Source organism: Ochotona curzoniae, unplaced genomic scaffold (assembly GCF_017591425.1).
Source record: "Ochotona curzoniae isolate NIBS_2020 unplaced genomic scaffold, NIBS_Ocur_1.0 contig_2754, whole genome shotgun sequence".
Classification (NCBI taxonomy): domain Eukaryota; kingdom Metazoa; phylum Chordata; class Mammalia; order Lagomorpha; family Ochotonidae; genus Ochotona; species Ochotona curzoniae.
Window position 1 is genome coordinate 21307313 of NW_024465582.1, and position 14261 is coordinate 21321573.

General features: G+C 38.5%; 1 non-coding gene across 1 annotated transcript; it reads right to left on the reverse strand.

Moving 5' to 3' along the window:
- Positions 1–13823: 13823 nt before the first annotated feature.
- Positions 13824–13957, reverse strand: LOC121154707. The gene has a single exon (XR_005883593.1). It is a non-coding gene; the product is annotated as a small nucleolar RNA SNORA70 (small nucleolar RNA).
- Positions 13958–14261: the final 304 nt, after the last annotated feature.

Consider the following 14261-nt stretch of genomic DNA (forward strand, 5'->3'; position numbering starts at 1 on the left):
CCAGGCCACACGCAGGGAGGTGGATGGGAAGTGGTGCCACCAGGATTAGAACCAGCGCCTATATGGGACCTTGACCATGCTAGGCAAAGGCTTTAGCCACTAGGCTCTGGAGCTGGGCCCTACTCATGCTATATTTTTACTGTCTGAACATTTTACTCTTTGACAATTCTCTTGCCTCTACTCTTTCGATTTTCTTTGCATTGCTTTTGTTCCACAGACATGTATCTACCCATATCCTTATCATAGATACCCAATGAGAGCTAGAAACTGAGACACATTTGTCTAATGCGGCCTCTTTGTACTTGCCTGCTGTCACACACTTATTTGTACCGAATGTGTGTTTTATAACTGGCTAGATGAATTTTCAGTTAGTCCACTTCTGAGGCGCTAGAGTTGCTTATGGTCTAAGCTTTCTGAGTTATCCAGAGATTTTCATCAATTGTGGATGTACATTTTTTAAGTGCTTCAATGTATCTCAATATCCTTTCCAATGATGGAATGTTTAAAGACCCATTTCTCTTGAATGGTCACTGAATACACTTGTCTAAAGGCTCCTCATTGATAGATATTCTCCTTTGTGTGGATTCAGCACGGATGAGTCACAGGAGTACTCTTGCTGTTCAACTCCCCAGGTCAGTTATACATTGCAGCGATGGAAACAAAACCTCTGTCACCAATACCTTTACAGATTTTTGCCAGAGCCTGGTAAAGTGCTGTGTACCCTGTGGGTGCTTAATAAATAGTTGAGTAGTGACTGATTACAGTAATTGAATCCACTTGAAATTAATTATTTTTATCTTGATCATTTTTCCTTCAGTTTGGCAGCAAAGCAAGCTTGTTGTAATTTGTTTGGGTTGTAATATACAAGCACAGTGCCCCCTGGAGATCCCAAATGTATGTTAATTGATGATAAAATGGATAGTGTTCTCTCTGGCATCTGTTATAGATTTTCAAAGAAATCTCCCTAGTATATTATCATAGAATTTATTAAATGTAGAAGCATTTCCAAAACATATGTTTATAGTTTTGTGTTTTGAGCTGTTCCAAGGCTGGCTTATCCTTGCTGGTATTCCAGCCTCCCGCCTGTCTCCCATCCAATCCATCTTGGTATTGCTGTTGAGGTACTTCCCTGGTCATGACTTCCCCAGCCATCTTCTTGCAGGAGTTGTATTGATGGTTCCCTACTGAATGGCAAACGAAGCCCAAGTTCATCACCAACTATGCAAAGCGACAAACTTTACCACTAGTTCATAGCTAACATTGAATATCGTCCAAACGGTGTTTTGTGAAACATTTAACTGATAAGGGATATTAATAGTTTTTCAGTGAGGAAAATGATTAGAGCCCAGGCATGTCTGGCAAATGCTGAGTTAACATAAAGTAATATTGTTTTTATTTTATTGGAAAGGCAAATTTGCAGAGAGAAGGAAAGAGAGAAGGATCTTCTGCCCACTGCTTCACTCCCCAAATGTCTGCAAAGACTAGAGCTGATCTGATCTGAAGCCAGGAGCCAAGAGCTTCTTCTGAGTCTCCTATGCAGGTGCAGGATGCCAAGGCTTTGAGGCCATCCTCTACTGCTTTCCCAGGCCATATGCAGGGAACTGGAGTAACCTGGACACGAATCAGTGCCCATATGGGGTCCTTAACACTTGTAAGAGAAGGATCTAGCCACTGAGCAATTGCTCTAGACCCACATTAAGTAAGATTTTTAAGTTCAAGACTGGGTAATTATATCTGGCAAATATTGAGTTAATATAAAGTGGTGTTTGGAGTTCAAGATTTTTCAAAGCTTTAAAAATTCTCAGTGTGAATCTCTACCAAGGAGTCTATTTTTATTATGAAACTATATATAGTTTTAGGAGAACTTACGTTAAAAGTTATTCATTCCCAGGCTTGGCGTGGTAGCCTAGTAACTAAAGTCCTCACCTTGCATACACTGGGATCCCATATGGGTGCTAGCTTATATCGCAGAAGTCCCACTTCCCATCTAGCTTCCTGCTTGTGGCCTGGGAAAGTAGTAGAGAATGGCCCCAAAGCCTTGGCATCCTGCACCTGCATAGGAGACTCAGAAGAAGCTTTTGGCTCCTTGGTCGCCATCTTGCTCACCACGTGTAACCCAGTGACCTTGACTGTTAGTTGCCATCTTGCTGACTTAGTGACCTCTTCGTCCTTTGAGCCTCACAAATAATTATTTGTAAAGTTAAAAAAGATAGAAGATATCCTATATTTGTAATTGTGGACAATTGAATCTATTTATAAGTTATAACTACATGCACAAGTATATTTTTTAATTAAAAATGTGAACTGTCTCCAAAAGCAGAGAAGATAAAACACTGCTAGAAAAAGGTGTTGCTTTCATTGTGCATAATGCAGACTATGTAGAAACTACGTTTCGTCCTTTTGAAAGTATGTATGCTTCTTTTAAGACACATACTTACTTTTTAGTGTAGACAATGTTATTGAAAAAAAAATGTTTTGAATTGCTTTAGTAAACATTTCCATGGGCTTGTGCTGCTAATACATTCACTAAAGAGTGATTTCATCAATTCTTTAGCAGTCATGCCTTAAGGTAATTTGGCAGAGTGATGCAAAGAAAGAGGCAACAGTGGATCTAAGGAATTTTTTCATTTTACTGCTCCTATGACTGCCCAATATGGGCATTCTTTTTTCTGTCGATGAGAGATGGAATTGATCCCTAAGACTCTCAAACTAAGAGCACAAAAGGCTCTCTCCTCTCTCACGGAACCATCATTATCTCCTCTCAGGAAACAAACAACAACAAGATAAATTGTATTCCAGTTGCTCTTGATGGTTACATGCATGAAAATGACTAGTTTTCCTAATGTTTTCTGGATCATCCTGTTCAGCGATGTGGGAAATATAAATCTTAGTTTGATAATTTCTGCCACCAAACAATTGTTCAATATAATTGGAAAAACAAGATAAACTCCCAAATAACCACAAAAACTGTGCAGCCAAGGCACCTGCATTTTGAATAATATAAGGTACTTTAGAGTGCATGGGAATTGCTTCCATATAGACTTTTCAGGAAGGTCTTTGTAGAAAAAGGGCCATTTTAACCAGACTATGGATCAACTTTGTTACAGAAATTTTGAAGACTGAGGAAAGTTTTAGGCAGACATAGTGAGTGGACATGGGGATGGAGATGGAACATGAGGAAACGTGGCCATGAGCTGTCCTGTAATCCAGCTAACATGAAGTGTGTATTTTGGGTAGTGACATAGTGGCATATCAGACGAGAAGATGTTTTTAGATTAACAATGATTAGAATCTTACATGTTAGACTCATTGTATACTTTCCTTGCTTTCTTAGAAAATGGAAAGTCATTAAAATATAAGGAGAAAAAAATGCCATGATCTCTTCAGTGGATACCTACCATTGCACACAAAAACATATATGTGAAACATTATCTCACAGACGATAGCAAAGAGCAGTACGTGACACACATTAATTCTGAAAAACAATTCTTCAGTGTAATGTACTACATTAAAAAGATTAAGGGAGAACATATCCATCTTATCAGAGATAGAATGAAGGCTTTGAAATTACTACTCACTACAAAAGTTAACAAACTAGAGCCATAAAAGCACTTCCCAAGTCTTCTAACGGGAAGCAACTGATAACCTGCAGGGAAAGTCATGCTTTCTGGTGAAACTTTAGAGAAATTTCTGTTGAACTCAGGAACAAGATAAAGATTACATCCTTTCTAAAGACGGCTCAGTTACCTAAGGTGAGGGGAGCAGGGGACAAAGAATATGAAGGAATCAGACAAAACAAATACCATTTTTAGGTAACATTATGTCTATAGAAAGTTTAACATTAGGGTCCATTGCTTTGGCTCAATGTCTAGATTCTTACGTTGCAAATGCTAGGATCTCATATGAGCACCGATTCGAGTCCTGGGTGCTCCACTTCCCATCTAGCTCCTTGCTTGTGGCCTGGGAAAGCAGTGGAGGATGGCCCAATGCCTAAGGACCCTACACCTGTGTGGGAGACCTGGAAGAAGCTCCTGGCTGCTGGCTTCAGATTGGCTCATCTCTGGCCATTGCAGCCATTTGGGGAGTGAACCAGTGGATGGAAGACCTTTGTTTCTCTCTATATATAGGTTGGATCTTCCTTTCCAGTAGAAATAAAAAAAATGTTTAAAAAATTATTCAATATCAGTAGTAAGTGAAGCTCCAGAAATTACAGAAGACATCAGAAAAAAGTCTAGCTACAAAATTAATGTAAAAATGCACTTCTTTATAGGATTGCTGTTGCTGTTTCCTTTCTTTTTGTATAACATGGAAAGTAACATTGCTCCATCTTTCATACAGTTAGACCAAAGCATCTGGCTGGATCTTTCTGATGCTGTTTCTCTAGGAATACTTTCCAAATGTAACACTCGTCTTGTTTTTAAATGACCACTGTCATACATTATTCACAATGCCTATTCTGCCTAAAAGATGGAAATCATCTCACACACCTGACACATACTTATAGAACCAATTCTCCCAAGGATATTTTTTACATTTTACAAAAGAGATTTTGTGGGACTTTTGTGGATGCCATGAATTAGGGTCCTGATATATTTAAACCCTACCAATGAATATAGCTCAAATTCTGTTTAGTAAACCTGATAATAACAAATATCTACATTTCCACTGAGATAAAATTAAAAATTCTAAATAAAAGCAAAAACTGATAGCTAAACTGGCTGTTTCCATTGAGTAAATTTTAAATGTGGTTGCAAAAAATGTATTGTCACATAATGCAATGTAATTAATAAAAAAATTCTTGTGAGGGCAGCATTCAGCATATATCCTATAATGACACGAACATTCACTTTTAATGGATGCAAATGTCCCTGATACAATATAAAGCACAACCAAAAGTTTATTTTAAAATTTCAACTATTAAAGGTCAAAATATTTATCATATTTGATGTATTTTGTTTCTCTCCTAATTCTACTTGTACTTTTAAACGGCCTTCTTCTTCTATTCCATAGCTTTTCAAGATGTTTGGTTATACAAGTTCACTGAGAATCCTCAGGGAAGCCAAGGCAGAATCAAAGTTTTTTTTCTTAATCACTGTGGAAAAGACAACTACTGATTTCAAAAGATGTTGACTATGGCTATATTCAAGGCATTTGTGATGATATCCATAGCCAGTGTGTGTGTGGAATAATACATTTGTCCCCTGTACTGTAGTTATTAATTCAGGCACCAGTCTAGGTACCGCTGGGAAGGGAATGTATGTCAGTATTAACAGTTTTCTAGTGTCACTGAGCCTTTACAGACCCAAGGAGTGGCAGAAGCGGAAGTCAGGGAAATCCTGGCAAGGGAAGGATGCCATGTGTTGTTGCTGGCTTTCAGATGAAATGGTCTGTATGCAAATGCTGGTCAGAGTCCTCAAGGAACTGAGGCTGGTCCCTATGTGACCATCAGCAATGAAACATCAGTCCTACACTGGCAAGGAACCCGATTTGCCAACAACCTGAATGAGCGTGGAGGCAGATCCTTGCTGGTGTCTTGTGGTAGAGACCATTGACTATATCTTTGTGGGACCCAGAGCAGGAAAAAAAAGTGAAGCCAGTGTAGATTTCTGAACTTCAGAAACAGGGGATAATTAAAGGGTGATTTTTTTCTTGTTACTCGTTGTAAGTCTCATTATTGTTTTAAGTTGACAGCCAAGGTAAGAAGGGAAATAGATTTCCTATGTATTCCCTACCCGTCATACATGCAAAGCTGTCATCACCACTGAATATATAATTATATTTGGTGAATATATAATTACTATAATTACTTTGGTGAAACTTGTATCCATGAGGTTAAAACACAAGATTTTCATTTTATCTTTATAATTTCAACTCAGATGCTCTTTCTTTATGAGTGATTTTCCAAGTGATACAATTTTTCCTTCCCCACAAGAACTGTCTTTTTTTTTTTTTTGAAGATTTATTGACTTGAAAGACAAGAGGTGTGGGGATAGAGACAATTATTGATGCACTAGTTCATTTTCCAAATATCTGTGATAGCCAGAGCTGGGCTGGGCTGGGCTGATGCGGGAGACATGCCAGTCTGCTATACTGGTGGCTCAAGGACTTGAGCCAGCGCCCAGTGCTTCACAGGTGCCTTAGCCAGGGGCTGGACAGGAAGAGGCATGGCTGAGAGTCCAGCTCCACGGGGGTTGCTTAGTCCCAAGGGACAGGTGAACCCACTGTGTCACCATGTGTATTGACATTCTTTCCAACGTATATTTATCTATTTGAAACACAGAATGACAAAGAGAGAAAGTGGTAGAGAAAGAGTTTTAACTGTTACTTTTCATATAGATCCACTACCAATTTTATCTGCAAAAGCCATTATTTGTCTTTTGTCATTGCAGGGGAATTTCATATGCCAAAGAATTCTGGATAAGCATTGTTTTCCTGTCCACATTTTAAATATTTCTCCTTTACTCTTTTTTGTTTGTTTGGTATCTGAGATGCCAAACACAGTTTCATCTTTTTTTTCCCCCTCTGTAGGTAAGGTTTTTGCTTGCTCTTTATCTTCTTTTAGAATTTTTTTATTTTTAATTTTCTACAGTTTGAAAGTGATATGCCTTGGCATAGCTTTGGTATGTTTATTTGCTGTTTTTATTTCTTGGGTTTGATGCTGCTTTGGAGTTATATGTTCTGTTCCCTTCTTGCTTGTCATCCTGGTACTCCCTGTACACGCATTCTGTACCTTCAGTAGTTGTGCCACAGTCCTTGATATTTGTTTCTCTCGGCCTTTGCAGTTTTCACAGCTTCTATTGGTCTGCCCTCAAGCTTGGCAATTCTTTCCTCAACTGTATCCAGTCTATCTGTACGGCTCTCTTCATTTCTGTGTAGGTATTTTACTTATTATTTATTTTGATAGGCAGACATGATAGGGTAGATAAGGAAATGTGTTATAAAAGTAATGTGGTGATATGACGCAGGCTCAGGAGAAACGTAATCCTGAGATTAGCTCTCAGTGTTTTAATAAAACCTGCACACATAAACTTCATAACTGTTCCTAAGTTTTTTTTCCTGACTCTGTTAAGGTATAGTTAGCTGGAGTTGGTTAGAATGGTTGCTTTTCTCCTAGGTTAGGGAAAATAGTCTCCTTTATGATCAGAATACCTTGGGATATTTCACAATGGTCCTTATTGTATTTATGATGCCAGAAGCTATGGAAGATATTTCCTCTAACATTTACTGTGGGAACCTGGTTGAGTTGCCAGAGGTAAAGCTCACATTATTATAGCAGCCTCTCTCTGGGACGCCCAGCCTTGCCCACACTGAGCCCTCAGCAATTCATCAACTGCAGGTCATGTTTTCCTGCTCTGTTTCCGGTCCCCCTCGAGAGGTCCTGCTCGGGATTCTGCTCAGGTGAGCCAGGACTCCCTGTTTTTGTCTATCTGCTTCTCTAATTGAAGGCACAGTGGTTTTCCGTATGTCTTTACTTCTCCTGCAGACTGAAACAGAGATATTGATTTATCCATCTGTTCAGCCAGTGTCTTCTAAGCCTCTTAAACATAACTCTGGAACTTAGAAGTCTTGATATGTTATTTAGCTATCAGGTTTTTAATAACATGTTATCTAGCAGTCAGAAATGAATTCAGCTAATAGAGCATGTATGACATCATTCTAAGACCTAATGTCAGAGAAATTCCTAAGTCCATGCTGCACCCTTTCAGGAAAGATTGTAATAAATCATTCTTTTAGTAGAAAAATACGACAGTGAGCATACACTTAATTTAATAAAAATGGTTAGGTTAGGTACACAAGTACAGCTCAATTTTACATAAAAATTCAAAAGCTGGATACAGCTGTGGATTTTGGTAAGCTCATTTATGCAAAATATCTACTTTCTCTAAGCAGAATCTTGGAATACTTGAACTTCTCAAAACTGCTTATATATTTCATATAATTATCTGTTTTTCACTTAGTTATTGCTTTTTAAATTTTATTTGAAAGACAGAAAGTGGAGGAAAGAAAATCAGAAACAGAGATTCTGTACCTTCTTGTACATGCCCTGAAAACTTCAACAGTGCTGGTCCAGATCAAAGCCAGGGTCCTGGAACTCCACTGGGGTCCCCCATGTTGGGTACAGACGTCTAAGTACTTGAGCGCTCATTTGCTGCCTCTCAACATGATCATTAGCTTAAAGTTGGAAGAGAAGTGGGAGAGCCAGAATTTGCAGTGGCAAATTAACCTTTGTTCCAAATGCCTGCTCTGATTCCCTTTTCAATTTTTAAATCTGTTAATAGCTGCCCAAGACAAATATGTTATACATAGTTAGCAGTTTATAGATCATCTAGTATCAACAATTCATTATTTGAACTTAATAGGCTTTTAAATTAGTTATTATTGGCACCAACTCCAGGAAATAGGTTATAATAGAAAGAAGAGAGCTAATCCTTTAACTTTGCTGATTGCAGAACATCTGACATGGTACCTGGGATTGTTGATTGAAATAAAGTTGAAATATCTGTGCTGTATTTTCATCTAGTGGAGAATATTTGTTTTACCTACATCAACAGACTAAAAACTATTTGTCGTCTGATGAAAGATCCTACATGAATCTTTTCTAATAAGAAGGAAAATGAAGAGGGAGCGGCTATTTGGTCGTATAGTTTAATGACTACTTCAGTTACATAGTTAAATCAACTTGGATGAAGCAAATGCTTGTGTCACTAATAATTATGTTTGTGGACTCTTTCAATTGTGCTGGATTACTCTGGGGAGTAATTGGCATGGTTGTTTGTTGGCCTGTGGGGTAACCTGCACTTTCTGACTTTTCTCCATTTCCTGTTCCTCCAAAGGAAATATGACCTGACATGCTTGAAAACTCTGTCTACTGACTGTGACCTTGTATTATGTGGGTTTGCAGGATCTACTTTGAAGAAGTGGTCTGCCTTGCAGCAGATCTCCTGACTTAAGAAAAGGAGCTAATTAGGACTAGGAAAGTCTCATTCTTCTGAGATTGAAAGCATTCCATTTTGTTTTGTTCACAATCTAATGGTCTGAAAGAGTTAATGGTTTTAAAAAAGAATGTCTCCTTGAAAAATAATAAAGGCTTTGTATTTATTTGGATTATTTTTTTAGAAGAAATCAACTTGTTTTATGTTCCTACTGCATATTCAAATTTAGGAAAATTGTCTAGTTTTCTGACATAATTATTTTCCTATTAGACGCATCAGACTTTTCTATATTTTTAATGAATCTGTGAGTTGATTGTTGATTAATTTAATTATTGTTGGGGTTAGTGGGCATGACTTCATTTGGCTTCTCATAAGCTACTAGAAAAAAATCAAGCAAGATTTTAACTCCTTTAATAACATGAGAGAAATCTGAAATTGCATTATGAAGAAAGTATATAGCAATTATTCTTTGAATGTTAGCAATGCTTTCCATTTGCTTCTGTTTTTCTTCAAAGTAAATTTGCAAATGTTCCAGGAAATATCTTATTACTTCCTATAAGAGTTGCAAAGGAAAAGGATCATTTGCATCATTCAAAGCCAGACATATTGTTGAGCTTCTGTGATATTTATTATTAGGCACTTTTTGGTCCATATGTTGGAAAGAAACTTTCCTCTAGTTGTAAACTCTAGCCTGTTTGTCCGTGTAAGGACTCAATGAAATGTGATCCAAGATTCCCATTTGTCCAGCCAGCCTGCCCTTCCTCTACAGCTCACTGTTTATTTCCAATTTAAACCGGTGTCAAACTCTCCCTGGCTGATGACCCAGATACTGCTGCACTTTACTCTTGTCTTTAGTGGATGGGGATGAAGTTTCTATTCAGTCCTAATTAGCCTGTCTCCTTGATCAGTGATGGACCCTGGATCTAATTACCATAAAGGCTGTCCATCTTGATGCACACCAGAGATCCAGGGCCTGGAGAAACAAGCACAGAAAGGACTCTGACTGCTTGATTTGACTTGTTTTTCACCTTTCTACACTCATTTACTCTTCTTTCCTTTGTAGAAGTAGAAGTTATCAGCTAGTCCTTTGGACTTACCCAATGATGCACTGTGGCTGAAGAGAGAGCTGCTTAGCAAAGTAGACTTTTCCATGCTTAGAGGGCAAAATTAGACTCTTTGTGGCTATCAAAAAGGCTCATCTAGTAATCAAGCTGGTGATTAACCAGGTCAAAATGGCAAGTATGTTAGACTATGTAAGTTGTCTGTGGAATAAGAAAGTACTTCATCAGTTACTACAGAGCAGGGGCAACTACAGTCTGTAACAGAAGGGCTATGCTGTTGCCTGGTCAATAACCAACTGAATCCTCAAGTGTTAATTTTTCTTTTCGTGTCCAACTGACAGACTCTTGACACAGTTTAATTTGGAGACTTGTCTGAACTACTTGCCTTGGGATTACAAGAGATTTAGCAATACTTTTGCCATATGCAAAAAATTGCCACCCTTGTTTGGCAATAAATTTAGCTTCTGCATCTTAACCCCTTCAACTTAGCTATAGTTCCAATTTTTCTTCATTCAGCTTCTAATCAAAGCATTCTCTTTTCTGTATAAAGGCAACTGCTGAAGCTGGCCAGCAGGAGATGGGAGGAGGTGGGTTTATGCAGTTCAGATTGTGAAAAAAGAAGAGGAAAAGAGGGAAGCCTTTGGTCTACTCACAGGACAGATAAAGACAATTTGACCTTGAACCCTGAGAAAATTAACATCTGACTCAACAATGTGTGTGTGTATATATACATGTATGTGCACACATACATACATATGTGTGTGTCTACACATGCATGCTATTGCTATGGCTGCATGCCAACTTTCCTAGCTTTGAGTGAAATAATGGGTTGAATTTGAGGGGTGACAGTAAATATCAGAAAGAAAAAAAAATACTGTCATGATACTTGAAGACAGTGTGTGTAAACTTGCAACCCTTATATTCCATACGAATGTAAACATTTTGAAATAGGTCACATAGATGTAGAACCAAGTGATAGACTGGTTTGATAGTATCAACAACAACATAGAACAAGAAGGAGGACCGAAGGCTCCTTCTGTTACGGCGGTCATAGTAAATAGCTCCGACTTGGTGGTTTCATCAACAGGAATTTGTATTTTCTTACAGTTATGAACACATAAGTCTAAGGTCAGAGTAGAAGTGTATTTAATTTCCCTTGAGGTCTCTGTCCTTGACTTGCAGGTGACCATTTCTAATTGTATCTCCAAGTGGCCTTGTTTTGGTTCACGTACATCTCCAGGGTCTCTCTTTTCCCTTAGGACCCCCTTCATATTTGGACATGACCTCACCCTTATAACCTCTTCAAACCTTAGTTAGAGCTTCAGTAGAGTCCTACTGGGCGTTAGGGCTTCAGTACATGACTTCAGAGCAAGCAGAATTCAGCCCGCAACAACTCTTGCCCTTGCACTCTACACTGTTGGATTATTTATTTCTATGATGTTCAGAATCTGGCTCATATCTATACTGTTTCCCGAGTTTTGTCATCTAATATCTGTAGAAGGAACCCTCTGTTTCCTACTGAGGACAACAACCTTAACTGGCCACAAATTTCATGTGATCTCTTCATTACCTAGGGGGGAAGTACTGAGTGTTTGATCAGAACTCATTCACCCTACCCCATGACAGATATGAAATGAGAAAGGTGGGCATGGATCAATAACATTCAAGTTCTTCAGTGTCCACGTCTGTTACGGGAATCCTTTTGTCATCCCCCAAGATTTTGATTTATATTTTAAAATAAATTAAATCAAAACCATGTTCAGTCCTTGAACTCAGAAGTGACAGTTACAACGTTATCTTGTGAGAAGGCAGGGACAGTTTCCCTCAAGATGGAGCTCTGGGCAGATGTAAGCAGCCGTTGTGGCTAACGTGAAATTTGTTAGTTGTATATCTGTTAGACTCGTGGCACCTTTTGGTGTGTTCCACTATTCTCTTTTCCAAGAAAATGAAAAGGAGCATGATATCAGACGCTATCTTTAGATGCTTTTCTGATAGACGTCAAGCTTGGGGGAAAGCATTTGTTGATTTCAATCAGATTGCCTCTGTCTTCACATAACACAGGGCAGAATTTGGCACCAGGAGACCTGACTCTCAGTTTGTGCGCTATCAGCAGCTGTCTGCTACCAATCTTGGTGAATATTTGATGTAGCAACATTCATAAACAAGGCTCCACTCCAACAAGCAAAATGCTTCTTATTTCACAAATTCCAAAAATAAATTAAATAAAAAAAACCTAAAAGAGATTAAAGTTTTGGAAAGCAAAGCAGTTTATATTAGAAGCAGAGAATATCATAAAATTGTGTGCCAGCTCTTAATAACAAGAAAACACACACACTCACAAGCAAAGGGACCTATCTCATGCTTTCTCAATTTCTGTGCATCACATACATTCTCATGTTCAATTAAGAAACATTCTAACGTGCTTTCAAATATTTAAGAAACATATAAAAAGAAATACAAAAAACACATGTAATTATGATCTTTCTATTAATCATACATTCATATCTTTAAGCAAATGTCATCCACATTCATATCTATTTACACATCTACATCTGCAATTACACCATTCACTTTATTAAAATCTATGTGTATGTATCTGCATTTATCTGTGTGCTAACAAATGGAGTTATTGATGAAGCATTTGATGACTCTATGGGTAGGACATTAAAATGTGTGTGTGTCCTGGGTTTATCTTATATTCCCTTGTGTATATAAATCCTGCTCTCACAACCTGAGTATATAGCTACTGACTTGCCAAAAATCTCATCAACTCACTTTATAACTAAGTGAAACACTTAAATAGTAATACATCGGCAATAAAAATTCAATTTTACTTACACAATATGTTTTGAAAGACAGCCCCATGATCATTCACCTGTTTCTACTGTACATGGCCTACTTGCAGGTTTGTGAAGGTTCTAAGCTATTCCTATTTGTATATATTGAACAGATAATTATTGGTCAATAATTTCATATCTCCTGAATATATATTCATTCTTCAAAAGTGGCTTTTAAAATAGACTTATTAAAAAGTCTGCAACTGAGCTCAATGGAATGGCTCAATTGGCTAATCCTTCCCCTTTAAGTGCTGGGATCCCATATGGGCATAGGTTTGTATCCCAGCTGCTCCACTCCCCATCCAGCTCCTGCTTGTGACCTGGGAAAGCAGTAAAGGATGGCCCAAAGCCGTGGGACCCTGCACCAGCATGGGAGACCCAGAGGAAGTTCCTGGTTTTTGTCTTCAGATTGGCTTAGTTCCAGCCATTGTAGCCACTTGCGGGAGTAAACCAGCAGATGAAAGCTCTTTCTCTGTGTCTCTGCTTCTGTGAAAATCAGACTTTCCACTAAAACTAGCTAAGTTTTTTTTTAAAGCCTACAACTGATATTGGCTTCATAATTTCCGATTGTTTCTTTTCCTTGCAGAATGTAGTATTTATGTGTGAACATGATTAATGAGGGAGGGGGTTGGTAAACAGTGTAAATATCAGGAGAGTAGGACCTGCTACTGTCCAGGGAGCATGATTGGCACCATGGTCTTCTGGGACAAGCCACTTCTTAGCCATTTGTGTTTGAACTCATCCTATTAAGCTTGGGACAGTATGCTTTTTAAAGATAGGGATCTTTTGGCTTCCAAGGAACTTGAACTTGGCCTGAGTTAGGGCTTCAGCTATATACTCCTTGCTCTGCAGCTTGTTTGGGATCCACACAATGATTAAGCCAATGTGAACCCAGGCTGCATTGCTCTGGGACCTTTCAGAGTTATCTTGCATACCTATGTGGCGCCTACAGTGGAAACAGCTGAGGTTAGAGCTACAAAGGTCTTTGAAAAAGCTGTTGCCTGCATCCCTGAGGGAAACCAGGTTAAGCAATAATCTGTGAATATGACTGAAGAGGCTACTGTTTGACATCATTGCACATGGGCCCCCAGCAGGCAAGGAGGCTACTTGCCTCCTTTGGCTGCAGGTCACCTCACATCTTCACACATCATTAGTGCAGACCCAAATGCTCCAAGATTTCTCCAATCCAGGAAGTGTTTCACTACCCACAGTGACAGGAGTCCCTTGTGTTCAACTGTAAAAACAAAACAAAACACCTTATATTACACACGTGAGAAACAATTCAAGTTTACAAGAGTAATAACAAACATAGGTAAAAGGCAAGATATACATGGCAAATCAAGGGGAGTCAAAGTAAGCAAGGAAAATCATACTCCTTAAAGGAATGCTATACATTTGAAGCAAAAGAAAAGTATAGACTATGTTCAGAA